A 13,978-nucleotide genomic window follows, 5' to 3' on the forward strand; every position below is an offset into this window, starting at 1 on the left:
ACACCTTCGGTGATTCCTCCACATGGGATGATGGAAAATTCAAGAAGGAGGATGAGCCCAAGAAGGAGGCACATGAGTGTGTTGAGCATAACCACAATTTGGTGATTGTGGAAGATTGCTCCACCTCATTGTCAAGTGAGGATGATGATGATCAATCCACTACAAGTTCACTTGACAAGGTTGATGATGATGCCACAAGTGTTGCAAGTGATGATGCTACTACAAGCCCAACAACCACATCACCACATTGCTTCATGTCACAAAGTGACACTAAGGTATCAAATGATAATGTGGTTGATCATGTTGATTCATATGATGAGCTTGTTAGTAGACTTGCTAGCATGACCATGTCTTTAGAAAATGAGAAAGCTAAAACATTAAAATTTGAAAATGAGAACTCATTTCTAAAGAACTCTTGTGAAGATCATAAAAAATTACTTGATGCATATAAATCTTCACTTGATGAGCTTAAATTGAATCATGAGACACTACTTGCATCTCATGATGAATTATTAGAAAAACAAGCTTCTCTCATTAAAATATTTACAAAGAAACTTAAAAATAATGAGAGCTCATCACATGGGTCAAATGATCAATCACATGTTGTTGCTAACCCTTGTGATGTAGGCAAGAAGCATGTATCCACCTCTTGTGATGATTTATTAAATATGCCATGCTCTTCACATATAAATGCTTGTTCTACTTCTATGTCTTGTGAGACTAACATTTTGAAGGAGAACAATGAGCTCAAAAATGAAGTGAAGAAATTGAGCAACAAGTTAGAGAGGTGCTACAACTCAAAAGCCACCTTTGAGCATATGTTGAAAACTCAAAGAAACTATGGTGACAAGTGTGGCCTTGGCTTCGAAAAGAAGATGACAAAGGGCAAAATGAAGAGAGAAAGAAAGATGAAGAAGCTACAACAAAGAAAGCTCTCTCATACCATGTGCTTCCGGTGTCATGAAGTGGGACATCTTGCAAATGGTTGCCCCAATGAAGAAAATATCAAGTTGAAGAAAGAAGAAGAGAGGCTAAGGCATGTCAAGTGCTTCAAGTCTTGCACTTGGGGTCATCTTACCTCAATGTGCCCAACCAAGCAATTGGTGAAGCAACAAGTGAAGCCTCAACCAAAGCCACAAGTTGAGCAAGAGAAGACACCCTAAGAGCAAATCAAGATCAACCAACATGATGGTGATGATTTGATGATCAAGAAGAAGAAAACAAGAAGGGGTGGAAAGGCAAGGCATCCAATGAAAATTCAAGATGCCAAGATGATGAGCAAGAATGACAATGAGAAGAAAGTCTACGCTCACATCAAGTGCTTCAAGTGTGGAAGTATGGGACACTTTGCCTCTAAGTGTCCTAACAAGCTTGAGAAGAAGGCTCAAGCAATCCATGAGAGGCAAGGCAATGAGAAGCACCACATGAGCAAAGAAGAGAAGGCTCAAGCAAAGAGAAAGTGCTACTCATGCCGGGAAAGGGGACACATGGCACATTCATGTCCCCTAGGTAAAATTTCTAAGCCTATTTCAATTGATGATCATGATATGCTTAGAAAGGATGGCAATGGTACCTCATTGGTTGCAATTGCAAAACATCCCGCTACTCATACTAAGGCGTTGCCTAAGTATGTTGCTCCTAACTTGAGAGGACCCAAACTTGTTTGGGTACCATCAAAAAGTGGATGATTGATTGTAGGTCCCATCGGCATTGGAGGCTTGGTTCAAATGATATTCATCTTGTTGATCATGTAGTTGAGCCAAGTATTGCTAAGTGATGATCATTATCCCAATGCCATGACAAATTGAATGGAGTCCAAATGTGCTACAACATACAAGTGTAAATTTCAAGTTGTGGTGATTTAATGGAATATTTGATGACTTGCAAATAATTGAGTTGAAGCTTGCTAGTTGGATGATCATGAGCTAACCAAGGTATATCTCTTGTTGATCATTTCATTTGGGTGCATATGAGGTGATTGAATTGGATAAATATGCAATGTTGATTGCTATAAGATGTTTGAATGGATAAGTTGATTAGTAATCAAGTTTGGATTGATTTGTGATTGGATAAATTCATAAGATGACTTTTAGTAAGTGTTTTGAATGGATATATGTCTTATGAAAGTATTCAAACAAGTTAGTTTCAAGTTTGGTTCATATTTGATGAAGTATAGCTCAATTGCTTGAAATCTGTCCTATATTCAAAATCTGAGCTAGCTGTGATCATAGCCATGTTTGAGTATTGAGAACTTATTGGATTGGCATGAAAATTGGTGTACATGCTCTAGACTTATGGTATAAGATGCTGTAGAAATTTCATGAAAATTGGATAAGAAATGCTTCGGTTTTGGAGTGGTTCTTGTCAGCTATAGTGCAGCAGTTTTCAGCATGTAGCAGTGGTGGAAGAATTAAAATTTTGGCAGTCATATGAGATCAAATGAAGCTAAAAATTTTATGGCTGCTAGATAACTTAGTGAAGCTCATCTCTACCAAATTTTGTGGTATTTGGATTTGTACTTTGAGAGATATGCTTACTTTTTTGGAAAGTACAGAATCTGCCAGAAAAGTGACAAGTAATGGATTGATCTAGAGTCACTTTGATTGAAAGGTCCTCAAGTTGGAAACATGTTTACAAGTGTTTGAGGTACCTAAGTTTGGTTTTTTTAGATGAACTAGAAGCATGACAAGATATGAGTACAAGGCCATTTGATTGAGGAGTGTACTTTGCACACTTTTGGTACTCAAATTAGAAGATCAAGATCAAACTCAAGATGAAGAAGAAGTTTAAGTTCTAGTGACTATTGGAAATATTTTGGTAGAAAGAAAAGAACTTAAACAAGAAGAAAGAAAAGGACTTAAAGAAGGAATCAAGGTTACTCATCAAGATAAGTCCATCACTTGGATCAATCAATCAAATCATTTCAAGTGAGTATCAAGAATGGTTCTTGGAGAGAGGTCACTTCTCCCTAGTGTAGGGGCTTGCCGCCTATGAGTAGGTTAACCAAGTGTGGTACTTGGAAGGCTAACATGGAAGTGGTGATCCGAGGAACATTTGAGATGCTTAGTTGAAGCAATCAAAAGGGTTGATCAAGAAAAGCAAGCAACACCCAAAAGAGAGCTAGTCATGACATTTCAAGTGGTATTCTCAAATTGATGCTCTCATGCAAGCAAAGATCAAAAGATAAAGCAAGTCAACCACAACAAGAAAGTGCACTTGATCATAAGTGGTATTCATTTCATATGGGTGAAGAATGGAATTCAAATTGGTATCTATTGGTCTTCACCAAGCTTATAATTGGACTTCACATTGCCATTGGAGTAATGAATTGGAATCTATGTGACTATCCTCTACTCCAACATAGCAAAGGTATCATTGTAATGTGCATGATCATTTCATCCCTTACTAATATGCGGTTAGTGCATATAGTACATGCTTCATAGGATCATGCATTACAAATGAAATGTTTTAAATTCATAGCCTACCACTATTGCTTGAATGATTACTTGATCTAGTGGTTAGTATATGAATTTGTTCATGAGCTAGTGATCCCAAGTACTTGACTTAATTTGTATTGCTAACAAGTGACAAGTACAACATTGATAAGATAACCCTTACAAGAGGTGTCAAGAAGCTTGTCATTGGTTCAAACCGGACTTGAAAGCTTAAGCAAAACAATTTAGTTCAAGTCAATCATAGAAGCTCATGATAGTGATAAGAGTACAAGCACAAGACAACAATGCAAATGGATATCTAGTTTGTATGTTACAACTCACAAGTGATATCCTATAAGTGGTACTCATGAAGATAGCAAATGTTCAAGAAATGGTCTTTATTGATAAATCAAACAAGTGGTTCCATACTAGAAGATTCCTTTGAATAGTATTCACTTCCTACAAGTGGTATCCATACATAGTAGACGATGGTTCCACAAGTGATCCTCAACTTTAAGTGATCATCAAATGAAGAATGCATCCCTCACCTACAAGAGCTTAAGTGAAATAAATTGGATGACCCATACATAGAATGATAAGATACAAATAGTACAAGTTGCAACTTCTAAATGGTATCTACAAGTGGTGTCATTCCAACATTCAAGTAATGTCCATCAAAAATGCAAGTCTCAACCATCTACCCCAAAGTGCATACCTTTGCATCAATAAGAAGCACACCTTTTATGGAAATTGATGACAAAGGGGGAGAAGTTGTACAAAGATATGGGGGAGAGGATTGTAAAGTGGGAGAGATAAGATATGAAAGCTTAGAAGGTTGGACATGGACATGGACAAAGAGGGAGCAACATTGGAGAAAAGAGATGGATCAAAATTCTTGGACAAGAGAAGCACACAAGTAGGGGGAGCAAGCTCATGAACTTTGATTGATTGCATTTGATATGTGCATAATCATGTGCTTGCTTGCATTGCATAAAGCTTTTAAATTCAATATGCATGCTTGTGTGGTGTATGCTAGTTGTAGAACTTGGATGATGATTTGATAACTAGCATGCATAGGATGATAGCTAGACACTTGGTATGCTTTTTAAGTAATGCTAGTACCTTGCTTTTAATGTTGATCTCACAAGGTATCTAGTGTTTTATTATCAAGTGATATCTAACTAACCATGGTGCTTAGGATGAACTTAAAGGTGCAACTCCGATTGGTACACGCTTCAAAGGTTTATTCTATACACCTTAGCATCATTTTGTAGTATTTACTCTCCCACAATTTCAATCTATGCATATGTGCAAGCTTCAAATTAAATACTCTAGTACATATGTAGGGGGAGCTAATACTACCATTTCGGGTTTATGGTACTTGTCCAAAATCATTTTTGACATGGTAAAATTGCTTGGGCAAGCAACATGAATCCAAAAGAGCTTAATTTCTATATCTTTGTAGAGTTGTCATCAATTACCAAAAAGGGGGAGATTGAAAGGTCCTTGTTTGGTTTTGGTAATTGAGTGACAACTTAGGTGGACTAATTGTGTTTATGTGAGATACATAGGTGATTAGTCCACAGGTACATGTGTGTGAGCAACATATGCCCTGAAAGGTCCTTGTTTGGTTTTGGTAATTGAGTGACAACTTAGGTGGACTAATTGTGTTTATGTGAGATACACAGGTGATTAGTCCACAGGTACATGTGTGTGAGCAACATATGACATGGAGGTACATGTGTGCTTTTGCTTACTAGCATGTGTAGGAGCTCCCTTGTTGCTTAAAGTACTAGAGGCATAGGTTTGTGTGACCTTGCTCCTAGCATTGGTTAGGTGAGCTCTAACTAGCCCGGCACCTTTGTTGCATAATTGTTATCTTTGCAAGGTGCTAGTGAACATATATAGTGGGGTATAGTCTTGGCTAGACCGATAGTTTTAATTCCGCATTTGTATCGGTTAGCCGACGCGATTAAGTTTCAGAAAAGACTATTCACCCCCCCCCCTCTAGTCGCCATCTCGACCCTTCACCCCCTCAATCTCCCCCCTGGGGTCCTCCTTCAACGGCAAAACATATTCTTGACATTGATAATTCTTGGACACCCAGGAAACAAAATGGGTGTGTACATGGAGCCTGTTTATGATGAATTGATCAGTGCTTGGAATGAAGGGGTATGGACTTACGACCGAGCTACAAAGAAAAACTTCAAAATGTATGTTTGGTACCAGTACTCCATGCATGACTTCCTGGCATATGGGATATTCAGTGCCTGGTGTGTCCACGGGAAGTTCCCATGCCCAGTATGCAAGACAACTCTGGAGTTCATTTGGTTGAAGAAGGGTGGCAAGTTTTCGTCATTCAACAAGCATCGACAGTTACTCCCTCTTAACCATGCATTCAGACAAGACACCAAGAACTTCACGAAAGGTGTCAAGGTGACTGACCCTGAACCTCAGAAGATGACTGGTGCCCAGGTTCATGCTCAGATAGATGCTCTCGTGGTCAATCAACAGAAAGATAGTCGAAAGAAAGATAATCCAAAGAAAGATTGCTTTGTGGGATATGGTGTCGAACATATGTGGACTCATAAGTTGGGCTTGGAGAGGCTTCCCTATTTTGATGACCTTCTCCTTCCACATAATATTGATGTAATGCACACTGAGAAGAATGTTGCCAAAGCACTTTGGGCAACACTCATGGACATTCCTAACAAGACAAAGGACAACCCTAAGGCCAGAGTGGACCTGGCAACGCTATGCGATAGACCAAAGCTAGAGATGTTGACTCCAAGAGACAGGAAGCCATGGAAAAGGCCTAAGGCCGATTACATCTTAGAAAAGAAGCATAGGACGGAAGTGATACAATGGATGCAGACGTTAAAGTTCCCGGATGGGTATGCAGCGAATCTGAGGAGGGGAGCAAACCTAGAGACTGGTTGAGTCTTAGGGATGAAGAGTCATGACTACCACATATGGATTGAGTGGCTTCTTCCGTCGATGGTTCGAGGCTACGTCCCTAAGAATGTCTAGAAGGTGCTGGTAGAGTTGAGCTTTTTCTTTCGCCAGCTTTGTGCCAAGGTGGTATCTGTGAAAGTGGTTGAGGAGTTGGAAAAAGTGACACCTCTGTTGCTCTGTAAGTTGGAGAAGATCTTTCCACCTAGCTTTTTCTTGTCGATGCAGCATTTGATTTTGCACATCCCATCCGAGGAACAAATGGGGGGCCCCGTGCAGAACCGTTGGTGCTATCCAATCGAGAGATGTCTAAAGACTATTCGCAAGAAATGTGGAAACAAAGGAAGGATTGAGGCTTCCATTGCTGAGGCATTCATTCATGAGGAGGTGTCAAACTTCACAACAACATACTATAATGAGAACCTTCCTAGCGTGCATAATCCACTTGCTCGGTACAACAAGGACGAAAATGAATCGACCCTTAGCCTTTTCAAAGGGCCACGCAGGAGAGCAAGTGGAGCGACCACAAAGACCTTGAGCTATGAAGAGTGGCACAAGATCATGCTCTACGTGTTGACCAACCTTGACGAAGTGGAAACGTATCTGGGGTAAGTTCTCAATGAACTTGTTACATGCTCCGTAACTTTTGTACATCCAACAACATTGTTCCTTATCGGTGCAGAGAATTTTTTGACGAATCCTGGCATCATTCAAGGCCACCATCTGACCATGAACGAGAGACCCTTCTTCAACATGGTTCGCCTAATTTCATTACATGGTTCCAAAAAAAAGGTACCGGCCAACTTAGCTCTTACTAAGTTTGATGTTCCATGTTGCCTGATTTCATTTCTCTCCTGCTTGAACTTGCAGTGCCAAAGGGATGTGTCTATAAGTGCTGAATTATGATAGGTGGCCAATGGCTTTGACTATAAGGTCTTATCATTTAACGATTATGACGTGAATGGATATCGCTTCCACACAATAAGGTACAAGCAGAGTCGTCCCAATCCAAGGACCACGAATACCGAAGTATTTACGCGGGGCACTGATCTGGAGGAGTATTATGGGACAGTTGAAGAAATATACGAGCTCGACTACCATGGTTCCAAAGCACTTAATCCTGTCATATTCAAATGCCAGTGGTTTGATCCTGCAGTATCGAGAAAGTCCCATCAACTTGGGATAGTCGAAACTCGACAGGATTTCTTCTATCCAGGAGAAGATGTCTATATTGTGGCTCAACAAGCCACACAAGTTTATTATTGTCCATATGCTTGCAAAACCGACCCACGTCTTCAGGGTTGGTATATTGTGCACAAGGTATTACCACACAGTAGATTACCTCGCCCAAACCCTAATGATTACAACTTTAACCCAAACACGCATGACGGAGAGTTCTATCAACAAGAAGAGGGGCTACTAGGGATGCTTGAGATAGACTTAACCGGAGAGATCAAAATGGAAGCAGACGAGGAATGGGTTGTTGACGAGGATGTTGCAACTGAGGTGCATGATCCAAAGGACTTGGAAATGCTTGACGGACTACGACTAGGCAATGACAACGATGAGGATGAGGCTATTGAGGATTTGGACAATCTTGATAGTGATGACGATACCTATCATCCAGATAATCCCGATCATGAAGAATATTAGAAATACATGTAATACTATGTTATTTTGTAATTATATTTTCTTTATTTTGCATCTCTTACTAAGTATGTCTCGTTTATCTGTACTTACTGGTTTACTCTTTTTAATTGCAAGTGATGGGGCCCACTAGGAGGTGTTTCCCCTCGGTTTACGCCAACTAGAGGGACATGGCGGCGGCTGAGGAGGCAGAGGCGTCAGAGAGGCCGAGGAGGCCTAGAGGTAGGCCCAGGCGGGAGTCGTTGACTGACCACGGGCGTAGCTCCTCACGTGACCCTGTGCACGACGATGACCTTCAGCACACGGTGGACGGGGACGGGGGTCCACGGATGGAGGATGAGGAGGCGATTCTAGCGATGGAGGACGAGGAGGCAGCGATAGTAGGGGGTTCCACTTCCTCTGGTACGTCAAAGCCCTACTAGCGAGGTCCCGCAAAGCTCCCGAAGCGACCAATACCTGTCGAGAGGCACCCACTGATTGCACCCGAGGGCGATAAGTAAGTAACTTCATATGTTCTTCATTTGATATGTTGAAAAATCATAATAACAAGTAATAACTATTGTGGACCACTTGTGCAGGAACTAGGTGCTTGTGGACCAGGCGGCCCCGGCACGTAATGTGAATGGCATCCTAGGACTTCTATGCAAGGAACACTTCCCTAGCCTGGTTAGGAAAGGAGATCAGGATTGGGAGCCAGCCTAGACGTTCGACCACTATGCCCTCATGCAGGATGCTCCAGATCATAATGGCATCTGCTGTAGAAACAAGGCAGATCGGGTGATTAGGGAGTTGTGGGTAAGTCTTTCTTGCACTACATTCCTCAATTCCTCGCATTCATTGGACATTCTTGAAATAAAATAATGGATGCCTCGTGTCTTTATGTAGGACTTCTTCAGAATCCAGGAGGGACAGGAGGAAAGTGTGTATCAGGTGGCTTACGCTTCCTGTAAAAGGCGTGTCACAGACTTGCACTACGAGTCCCGCATCTAGGCCCACATAGACTACAACGCCAAGTTCCTACTCAGGCGTGTCAACAAAGAGGAGGCAAGACGGATGACGCTGACAAGGGAGCTATACATACAGGTAAAAACAAAACATGAATATTCATTTCTTTTGAGATTAAGTATGCCTAACTTGATCTTCTGATATGTCGTCTACTTGATGTCCTGTAGGCAATTCCAAGCTGGTGCGCCACCCACCCTGATTGCTGGGAATATATTGTGGACAACTGGTTGGACGGGGACTGGCAGAAGAAGCACGAGGAGGCCCGCGACAAGCGTTTGCAGATGCCAGGTGTACCTCACCATCAGGGCAGCCGCAGCCTCAGCAAATATGCAAAGGCATATGTAAGTCTTCGCCATTGCTCTAATCTAGCCGCGCTCAATTCTGCATCATTTCTAACCACATGTTGTTGTCTTTCTTGTAGTCGGATGCACACGGTGCCCAGCCAGTTGGTCAACTCAAGGCATATGCTCTGGCTCACATGGGCAAGGCAACGGCCGACATCGAGTACGACCTAGATGCCCCGGTTGAGGCATACACCAACTCCTGCGTCCACACCTGCCTCTCTTCGTACACGGAGGCGGCAAGGTCAGTCCATGGGCCGGGCTATGATCCGAGAACCGAGGAGCGCCTTGATCCTCAGCTCGTGATGAGGGTGGGGCAAGGCAAGAAGCATGGGTGGTTCTGGATTGGCGACGGCATCATCGACACGGCCTCTACTCCTCCTCTCCGCCAGCTCCGAGCATCGAGCACGAGCTCAAGCGTGCCCATATGCCAATGGCCGACCACGGTGTTAGCACTCCAGGTAAGCATTCCTGTTTCATTCGTCGTTCTTTGACTTTTACATACTTTACCTATGCATTATTGAAACATTGGGGTCAAATGCTACAGGCCCAGGTGCAGGAACTGCAGGCCGAGCGGGAGGTCGAGCGGCAAAGGCTATAGGCTTTGGAGGCCCAGCGGGAGCAAGATCAGCGGCAGATGGCCGAGATGATCAAGTTCATGCAGCAAATTGGCCAACAACAAGGTTGGGCGATCCCACAGACGCTGCTTGCTCTAGATCCACCTCCACAACGTCCTGATTATACCCCGGTGAGTATAAGTACGAAGTTTTACTTTCTATGCTGAAACTTAGAGAAACCTAGTGAAACCTAGTGGTGGTGGTGATGGTGGTGTGGTGGTCATGGTGGTGTGGTGGTCATGGTGGTGGTGGTGGTGTGGTGTTGGTGGTGGTGGTCCAGTGTTGTGGTGCTCATGGTGGTGGTGGTGGTGGTCATGATGGTGATGTGGTGGTGGTGGTGGTGTGGTGGTGGTGGCGAAGTGTTGGTGATGGTGGTGATGTGGTGGTGGTGGTGGTAGTGGCGGATATTTATCTTGCATATTTATCTCTTCTCTTGTCGCTCACGTGCAATCTCTTCTATTTTATGCAGCATCAATCGGGGGCGGCGTCGAACCACCTCGGAGGGTCGCCGGGATCGCACTTTGGGCCATCCCAACCTGGACCGTCGCCGTGAGCTTCAAATGGCAGCTGTTGTGATATAATGCACTTGTGAACTTTGTAAACTATGCTTGTGTGTTTGGACTTTGGACTTGGGAGTCGAGATTGTGATACTTCTATGCTATGTTTGTGTTTGTGGTGGATTGTGATATATATTTGTATTATATATATATTTATGTGATATATAGTTGTGTTATATATATATATATATATATGATGTATATCTTGTTTGCAATGATGGAAGACTAAAAACCAAAAAAAAATAAATTTTTTCAAGCTGGGAATCTGGGACACTGAGCTTCCCAGCTTTACCGAGTGCCATGGTCAAGGCACTCGGCAAAAAAAATAAAAAAAAACAAACTGCTTTGCCGAGTGCCTACCTACAGCACTCGGCAAAGAAAATCCAAAAGAAAAAAGAAAACAAGCTTTGCCGAGTGCCAGATGCAGGCACTCGGCAAAGGGGCCGTCATCGTGACCTGGCCATCACGGCGACTTTTCTTTGCCGAGTGCCGTCGTGGAACTCGGGAAATCCTTTGCCGAGTGCCGTCGTGGCACTCGGGAAATCCTTTGCCGAGTGCCCGACACGCGGCACTCGGCAAAGAAGCCTTTGCCGTGAGGGAATATACCGCACGCTCCGCTAATAGGTTGCTGATGGAAATGGAAGTGTGGGTCCTGTACGCTGTACGGCAGCCGAGACCGCTGACTGGACCGACGACGCCACTGAGGACGACGGTGGAAGTCAAGGAGCTAGTCGTCGGCCATCCATCAAGATTTTCCCGCGTCGTTCGTGGAATCCGCCGTGGGCGTGATCTCGTGGAGGCCCGCTAGGGATTTTCAGAATATAGGACATAGATTAAAAAAGAAAAGACAAAGAAGATGCAACAAAAGTTGCTTAAAAATAGGTCAATTAATGAAACAACATACTAGCTGCATGCATGGTTGGGTAAGCCAAGCCACCCTTCTATTAGTTCTATTTTTGTTCCTATCATTCTGGGATTTATTGCATTGTTTTTATTGGATTCTTGTGTGAAATTTACACGTAAACCCAACTCACCAAAATAATAACCAAGATTAAACAAAGACTTTTTCCCGCCGAGTCAAGGTCAATCCTACATAATGGAGAGCTGCACGTTTGGTCGTCACGACTGTCCTGTCCTGTGTGATCACGATGGAGCTTACATTAATTGGGTCACGTGAAACACAAGCTCTCCAGCGTATTTGGCACGCAACCGACGGCCGTTTGATTCATGGCTTGCACACCTATTCTCTCAACAACAACAAAAAAATGACAATTCTCACTACTACAAAAAGCATTTTTAGGGGCGGCTGGTAACCCTTTGTAGGGGCGGTTTGGCCAGCCGCCCCTACCGAACCGTCTCTACAAATCATGCATTTGTAGGGGCGGTTCCCAGGCCGCCCCTACAAATAGATTTGTAGGGGCGGTTGGTTATTGAGCCGCCCCTAAAAATAGATTTGTAGGGGCGGCTGGTATTACGAACCGCCCCTACAAATCTATTTGTAGGGGCGGCTGTAGTGCCAGCCGCCTCTATAATACCTGTTTGTAGGGGCGGTTCAATCTAGAACCGCCCCTACAGTACATTTTCCCGCCAAAAAAAATTCAAATTTACAATTCAAATTCGACCAGAACTGTTTGTTTCTGCGTATTCCATCCAGCATCCGCATTGCCGAACGGCCTGCGACCAACGTTCCAAACCGCGTTCGCGTTGCCGAACGCCACGCGACCAACGTTCCGAACGCGACTATATAAAGTACAATTACAAGTCCAATTCGTAATGATATATATATACAATCCATCATTAAATATACAAATTTCATACACATTGTTATCAACGTCCTAGAGCTAGCCTTTCAGTCTCACGAAGGTGTTGGTACTGAGGATTTGTACCTAAGTCAGACTCTCGATCATGGTAGGCGCCTCTGACGTGTACAATCTGGTCCAATATGAAGTTGCAAAGGTCGCCGACGAGCTCTAAGAGTTGGTCATCCTTGTATGGGTCTCTTTTCATTCCTTTCTCTTCTCTCCACTACAAGAAAACAAGTTTCAGTTTAGTATTTCATACCATTTATAAAGTTTTTATACTACGGGTGAAGAGGTTCAAACTTACCATTAAGGGGTGTCTCCTGTAGGCACCGGTGTTACTCATCATAGAACATATATAGTATCCACAATGTACACTCCCAGGCCTCTGCTTGGGGCACTGTGTGTTTTGCATATGAAAATATTAGGTAATGCTTTTGACAGCCATGTAACGGAGTACTGAAGAAGTAAGTTACACTTACCGCACATAGTGTTTTTATAGCCAGCTTTTCCTTCCTCGCTGGATCATGCCTTCCGTGATGATGCGAGACATAGAACCTAAATGCCCTGTTCGAATTATTTTAGCAAATACAACTTGTTAGTATGCATAAGTGAACGTTACAAGTATGTATACAGACATATAAGCTAATGAGGATTGTCGATATGTATACGTCTTGAGAATCGATATGAAGTCTTTGTATGTCGCCGGGTCCTTATCTATTGAATCAAAGACCCATGCCATGCTCTTCCCGACATCGACGGCTATACAAATCCAGTGGTTGCTGCATGGATTTAATCATAGAACTAGATAAGCTCTTTTACATCGAATAAAATATATCGAACATAGCTTTAAGTTATAGTTGAACTTACTCGAAGTTGTATGGTAGCCATATAGTAGAGTGTTGTTGGAGATTTTTGAAAGCCAGAGCAATGTATGCCGCAACCTTAAGGGACTCTTCCCTTAGCTTCGCACTACGGATGCGCTCTTTCTCCCGAAGAGTCTTTGCAGCTGCTAGCTCTTTGGCATCCAGTGTCCACCGTTTAGGGTAATTAAAATTTGTTTGGGCTATAGCTTGAGGGTCTACATACCCGGCTTTCACACTTGGCATTTGTTTGACAATGTGCACTTGCATTCTACAAATCACGGCGTGGGTTAGTTACAACAAAATTCAAAGATTACATTCATATCATATCGGAAGGACAAGGACTTACAGGCACCACGTGCGAATTAGATTCATCTCCATTTCTCCCAGGTGAAAGCATGTGTGCATGTCATTGAAGTCAAAGACAATTTTCCCGGCTGGGCTTCCAAATGTGCCGGTGGGAAAGCATGCTTGTATGATATCTATGCTCGTTGGGAGAACACGCAAGTACCAATCATGAAACCTTCTCATTCCAAGTGGTAGGCGCTGGATGTCCCGGTTTGGTAGGAAGGGCTTGCCTCTTCCATATTTTTTCGGGCAATCCTTTGACCATTCGATGGCATCAACATTTGGATACTGCTTTGCAATTTGGTGAAGTTTGCTACTGATGGCCTCCTCAGAACCCTGTGATGGGACATTTTTAACTTGGTTTTCAGGCTTGAACTGATCATGGGAATACCACTTGGACACCGACGAGACGTCT

General features: G+C 43.1%; 1 long non-coding RNA gene across 1 annotated transcript; it reads right to left on the reverse strand.

Annotated features, from left to right (window-relative positions):
- Positions 1-13,022: 13,022 nt before the first annotated feature.
- LOC136490107 (uncharacterized) lies at positions 13,023-13,702 on the reverse strand. The gene is made up of 3 exons (XR_010767516.1): positions 13,565-13,702; positions 13,223-13,486; positions 13,023-13,134 (listed from the first exon to the last, which is right to left on the reverse strand). It is a non-coding gene; the product is annotated as an uncharacterized lncRNA (long non-coding RNA).
- Between the last annotated feature and the right edge of the window lie 276 nt (positions 13,703-13,978).

Source organism: Miscanthus floridulus, chromosome 10, assembly GCF_019320115.1.
Source record: "Miscanthus floridulus cultivar M001 chromosome 10, ASM1932011v1, whole genome shotgun sequence".
Lineage (NCBI taxonomy): Eukaryota > Viridiplantae > Streptophyta > Magnoliopsida > Poales > Poaceae > Miscanthus > Miscanthus floridulus.